We start from the raw sequence: 6203 nt of genomic DNA, 5'->3' as shown, positions 1-6203 counted from the left end.
TGGTGTGATATCAGCTCACTGCAACCTCCACCTCCTAGGTTCAAGCAATTCTGCCTCAGCCTCCTGAGTAGCTGGGATTACCAGGTGTGTGCCATCATGCCTGGCTAGTTTTTGTATTTTCAGTAGAGACAGGGTTTCACCATATTGGCCAGGCTGGTCTTGAGCTCCTGACCTCAAGTGATCCACCCACCTCGGCCTCGTAAAGTGCTGGGATTACAGGTGTGAGCCACTGTGCCCAGCCCAAAAGCTCTTTTACAGAGTCATTGTGGTTTTAAATATCAACTCAGTTTTCAAGTGAGAAAATGGAGGTGCACAGAATTCAACTGATTTACTTAAGCTCATATACAGTAGGGGTGCCAAGAGACTTTGTGGAGTTTTAGTTCTCCTTCATCTCTGCCTCCTCAAGCCACCTCAGATAAACCTACAGTCTAAAGAAAATCAATTTGCTTTTGTTATTCCAGGGCAGCTTCATGACGATTCCCAGAGTCCCACCAGATGGCCATTCCCATGCTGTCCCTTTATTGAAATTCTGTGGTCATCACATAGTCCATAAGCAATAGAAGCAAAAGAGTAAGCAGATTTTACGAGAGTGTACCTTTAAAGTTTCAAAGAACCCGCACATCCACTATCCCATCAATTCACAGAATGTTCTGAGAGACAACAAGAATAGGTGTTATTCCTGCCTGGAGATTAGGAGCTAGAAGCTCAGAAAGCTTGATTCTCACCTTGGTTCCTGTCTGCTATGGTGGAGTCTCTGGCTTGGTTTGGGTCTGAGATCTCTGTCATATATATGGCTGGAGAAGCCTCCCACTTATTTTCGTATACCTCAGTTTCCCATTTGTTCCCATCATAGAGAGACTATAGATCAGTAGCTTTGAGGAACAGATGGTATGTGCTCAGTATTGAAGCTCCTGGAATAAGGAGAGAAACACCCAGTTAATGGATCAGATTTTATTTTGGGAATGTCAACCTCCCTGGGGAGGTGGTATGATGGAAAGATGGTGGGCTCTGGAGTCAGACTGGGCTGGATTCTCATCTGGACTCTGTCACTTACTAGCTGGTTGAAGCGGGGCTTTTGAGAGCCCCACATACTAGGTCCCTTCATCTTCCCAGCTACCTGGCAACTAAGCAAATCCAGGACTTGGTGGAACAGAGTTTGAAAACAGCTGATAGAGTACAGCTTTCCGGGAAGTTTAAAATTAAATTCTGTAGCTAAGAAAAAGAAATTATATGTAGAAATCAATTCAATTTGCTTCCCACCCAAGGCCATGAGAGCAGGCTGCTCCAGATATACCAGACGTCATTCCTGCAGGCATTGTCAGTCTTATAGTCCATTGGCAGTAATCGCATGGACAACACCCAAATTGACTGACTTTTCTGTAAGTGTTGGTGAACTTCCTTTTCTTTCAATTTCCTTGAAAACAGGTAGCTAGAAATGGAAAGGAAACTAAGTATGCTGGGTCAGCAGATGCCAGGAGCAGGCAACCATCCTTTTATTACATCACTATATATTTATTACGTGTAGACTACATGCCAGTGACTCTTTTGGCATTGGCAAAACAGTGATGAACAAACAAACAAAGGCACTATCTTCAAGGAGCTTCCTTTTGCATGAACGTGTGTGTATGTGTGTGTGTGCATGATGTTACAGATAAACAAATATCTACCAGATGGCAGTGAGGCTGTGATGCAGAAAATCAAACTGAGAAGAGAGTCAGAGAGTGAAAGGAATTGCGTTTTCAGATAGGTGGTCAGAAAGGGCCTCTCTGTTAAGGTGGCCTTGTGCAGGGAATTGAAGGAAGTGCAGGAGGAAGCCACACACAGATGGCAGAGGGAGCAAAAGGAGCAAAGGCCCTAACTTTCCCTTAATGCTGTCTCCTTCCATCTTTGGTCCAGCCCAGCAATGTACATGTTATCCTCCCCATTTGAAGATGAAGACACTGAGTGAGGCTCAGCAAGATCAAACTCACAAACTCACAAACTCACAACCTCACAACTACGGCCTGACAGAGGTAGGGTCAAATGCAGCTCTACTGATTTCAGAGACGGTGCTGTTACCACAGCGGGCTGTCTGCATGTTGGAAAATGAGATGTGCTGTTGCTGTCACGTTGCAGTGGTAGTGGGGAAGCAGGCATGCGATGAGCTAGACCCAAGAGGAATCAGAGAGCAGGTCTCTGGGCCTCATCCTGGGCATCTCCTAGCCCCGCTGTCTGTCTCATGACACCTACCCACTGTGCCTGCTCACCTTGGTTTGTCGGCTGTTTTTTTGAAATCATTTCCTGGATCTTAGTTAGTTTATTTTCCAGTTCCTTTCACTTTTTGGGACCAGTCCCCTAGATGCCAGGTGGAGAGAACTGAAAGAGGGAGAAATCCAGCCTCTCTCACCAGGCTTGTCATGTAGCTGCACAAGCAAATAGCTGCAGGAACCAAGTTTGAATTTTTGTGCATGGGCTTCAAACTGTTTTTCCATATTTGTTAGGGAAAATCTCGGCCAGGGAGCACCATCTTTTGAGGACATCAAATTGGGCCAAGTTCCTGTGCGGCCTTTCTCCTTATTTAGTGATTGCCCCATGTGACCCTTCCTCTCCGGTTGACCGCTTTTTCCCTGCATGGCACTGGGTGGATAAAGTTCTCTGAACCCTGGAGAGGAAGCGGATGCTGTTAATAGCCCTGGGAGTGTGACTGTGCTTTGCAGCTCACTGGAGCCTGTGGGATATTCCTCCAGCCTTGGCGGGGCTCTGAGCTGCAGGGAAATTAACCTCAGAGTCAGGGCAGGGAGCCAGGGTTGCAGGCACGTCGTCATCGGGTGAAATGAAATGGCAGAGGAAAATGGCACGGTGTGGAGGGAAAGCACACGCTTTTTTGTCAGAAGCTCTGGGGTTTGGCTCTTCTCTGTGCCATGTAGTTCTTTGATTTTGTGCAAGTTACTTATGGTCTCTCTGAGCCTTCAGTTATTTCAATTGCATGAAAACCAAGACAAATAACACCTCTATATCAAGAATAGTTCATAGGATCATAGTACAGTATTGTGGGGATGAAGCGAGATAGTATCAGCTCATCAGAATCTAGCCCATGGGAGGGGCTTCATAAATGACACTTTCTTCTTCTTTCTTTCTTTTTTTTTTTTTTCTTGAGACGGAGTCTTGCTCTGTCACCAGGCTGGAGTGCAGTGGTGCGATCTCGGCTCACTGCAACCTCCACCTTCTGGGTTCAAGTGATTCTCCTGCTTCAGCCTCCTGAGTAGCTGGGGCTACTGTAGGGCATGTCCTACAGGTGCCCACCACCACGCCCAGCTAATTTTTGTATTTTTAGTAGAGACAGGGTTTCACCGTGTTGGCCAGGACGGTCTTGATTTCTTGACCTTGTGATCTGCCTGCCTCCCAAAGTGTTGGGATTACAGGCCTGAGCCACCGTGCCCAGACTTCTTTCTCCTTTTTTTGGAGAGAAGCTCATCTTTCTGCCAACACATGACCTGAAGAGGTGTTGGAGCTGGGGGGAAGAAGAGTAGAATTTGGATGCTCTGAAACTCTTGTTCAGAAAGAGTTTCTCATTAGACTTGTCTCTGATGTCTTAAATGATTCCATCAGAAATTCATTGTTGGGTTAGGCATTGCCTCCCATCTAGGTTGCTTTCATTTGAATACAGTTAGAAGGTGGTAGAGCTGAGATTTGAAGGCATCAGGTGGTCTAATGCCTGAATGTAGCCTTAACCACTATGCTCTCCTGACTCTCTCTGTGGACCTCACAACCTCTTCTAACGATTCCTCTGGGCATGTTAGCTACTTCCACCTGTCTCTCCCCTGGCTTGCTGGGGTGCCTCCCCCTCCCTCCACTGCACTTGGTTTTGTCAGTTAAGGATTGCCTTCTTTCCACTGTCCCCCACCCTCAGTGCGATTTAATTAGGAAATTGTTTCTTGATCTTACCTGTCCTGTCTTCCTTCTATGCCAACTTCACTGCCCCCTACTTTGTTCTACCAGACACATTGCAACTAGCTCATCACATCTCTGTCCTAACCCTTGAGTACTTCTCTATCTCTCCTAAAAGACACGGTTCTTAAAAGGCAGAACTTGCAACTCATTTTGGGTTAGAGGCCTGATGCCTACTACCATGCCTGGCACTCAGGGTCTCCTTGAAGAATGCTTGAATGAGGAACTGGCAGGCATAGAACTGTGGATAAACTACTTCACTGAGTTAACAAATTAATAGGTTCAAAAATTTCCAGGAGTTACATAGTTGTGAGATTTCTCTCTCAATCTTATTTTTTTTTCGACTTTTATATTCAGGGGGTACATGTGCAGGCTTGTTAAAAATATGGAACATGGCTGGGCATGGTGGCACATGCCTGTAATCCCCGCACTGTGGGAGGTCGAGGTGAGTGGGTCATTTGGGGTCAGGAGTTTGAGACCAGCCAGGCCAATATGGTGAAATCCTGTCTCTATTAAAAATACAAAAATTAGCTGGATGCGGTGGCATGTGCCTGAAATCCAAGCTACTTGGGAGGCTGAGGGAGGAGAATTACTGGAACTTGGGAAGCGGAGGTTGCAGTGAGCCAAGATTGCACCACTTCACTCCAGCCTGGGCAACAGAGCAAGACTCTGTATCAAAAAGAAAAAAAAAATATGGAATGCTATACAAATTTGTGTGTCATTCTCATGCAGGGACCATGCTAATCTTCTCTGTATCATTCCAGTTTTAGTATATATGTTGCCGAAGCGAGTATTCTCCTTATCTTTTTAATGAATGAATGTGCATTAATATACAGTAGCAAAATAAGTAATGAGACATTAAAAAAATTATTTTCTTCATTTAAACTCTTTGAATGTTGTTCTCTATATATCAATCCAATCTATTTGACAACTTGAGTTCATTTCTTGAGTCTCTCAAATAATGCAATTGGGTGTCAGGCAGTAGAGGAAGAGCTGATGGAGACTCAAGCATTTTTCTAGAATCATTCAATTTAGATTGTGGATTTCTGATTTGGAATTCAAGAAAAGGTTCCCTTGCAGTTTGTTAATTAGCATTAGGGTAGGGGGAGCAACAAGGACTCACTGGGCTTCAGTGCAGGTGCAATTGCTCACGCATGTCCAACCAAACCCCAGATATCGTTGTCCCCCATCCCCCATTTCTCTGCAGAACAAGAGACAACAGATAATTTGGGGACAGTTTGGCTGCTTGGTGGTGGCATAGGTGGTATGTGTGTCCACAAAGTAGGGTAACTACTGCTTAACACAGTAAGGTGGTGTTCTTTTTCGCTCATGTGACAGTCCTGTGTGAGTCAAGGGCAAGGATTGGCAAATTACAGCCCATGGTCCAAATTCAGCTTGTAGCCTGTTTGTGTATGGCCCATGAGCTAAGAAAGGGTTTTACATTTTAAAGACTTGCAAAAACAAATAAAAAAACCCACAGAGAAGAATGTGTGGCGGAAACTGCCTGTGGCTCGTAAAGCTTAAACTGTTTCTTTTTTTTTTTTTTGAGACGGAGTCTCGCTCTGTCGCGGCCCAGGCTGGAGTGCAGTGGCCGGATCTTAGCTCACTGCAAGCTCCGCCTCCCGGGTTCACGCCATTCTCCTGCCTCAGCCTCCCGAGCGGCTGGGACTACAGGCGCCCGCCACCTCGCCCGGCTAGTTTTTTGTATTTTTTTTAGTAGAGACGGGGTTTCACCGTGTTAGCTAGGGTGGTCTCCATCTCTTGACCTCGTGATCCACCGGTCTCGGCCTCCCAAAGTGCTGGGATTACAGGTTTGAGCCACCGCACCCGGCCAGCTTAAACTATTTAAATCTGATCCTTTACAGAAAATGTTGGGTAACCCCTGCTCCAGGAAGAAGTGAGTTGTTTTTCTCAGGGATCTAGGATCCTGCCAGCTCTTGGCTCTGTGATGGGGAAAGAGATAGTGGGGAAGACACTCCTGTTCTTAAAAATCTCAGTCCACAGGTAAAATGCATCATTGCCTGGATGCAAGGGGATAAAAAGTTAGCCCTTGGCTCTCCCTCTCTCCTTTTCTCTTGTGTCCTACTTCTTTACTCCTCCTTCAGTTTTTGAGAAACAAGAGCAGACCCTTTCAATGTAGCTAATCTGGGCCTGATACAAAGCCCACAGGTTCTGGCACCCTCTCTCTAAGCCATGGATCAGAGATTTGAAAGTATTAAAAAGTAATACCTGCTCTGTACCAGGCCCCATGGTGGATGTTGAGGGGGGCATCTGTA

The 6203-nt window shown here is 45.8% G+C and overlaps 1 non-coding gene across 1 annotated transcript; it reads right to left on the bottom strand.

The window, feature by feature from the left end:
- Nucleotides 1-4614: 4614 nt before the first annotated feature.
- Nucleotides 4615-4721, bottom strand: LOC115893702. Its single transcript, XR_004053765.1, has one exon. It is a non-coding gene; the product is annotated as a U6 spliceosomal RNA (small nuclear RNA).
- Between the last annotated feature and the right edge of the window lie 1482 nt (nt 4722-6203).

This window comes from Rhinopithecus roxellana, chromosome 15, assembly GCF_007565055.1.
Source record: "Rhinopithecus roxellana isolate Shanxi Qingling chromosome 15, ASM756505v1, whole genome shotgun sequence".
In the NCBI taxonomy this organism is placed as follows: Eukaryota; Metazoa; Chordata; class Mammalia; order Primates; family Cercopithecidae; genus Rhinopithecus; species Rhinopithecus roxellana.
This window is presented reverse-complemented; position numbering and strand designations above follow the sequence as displayed.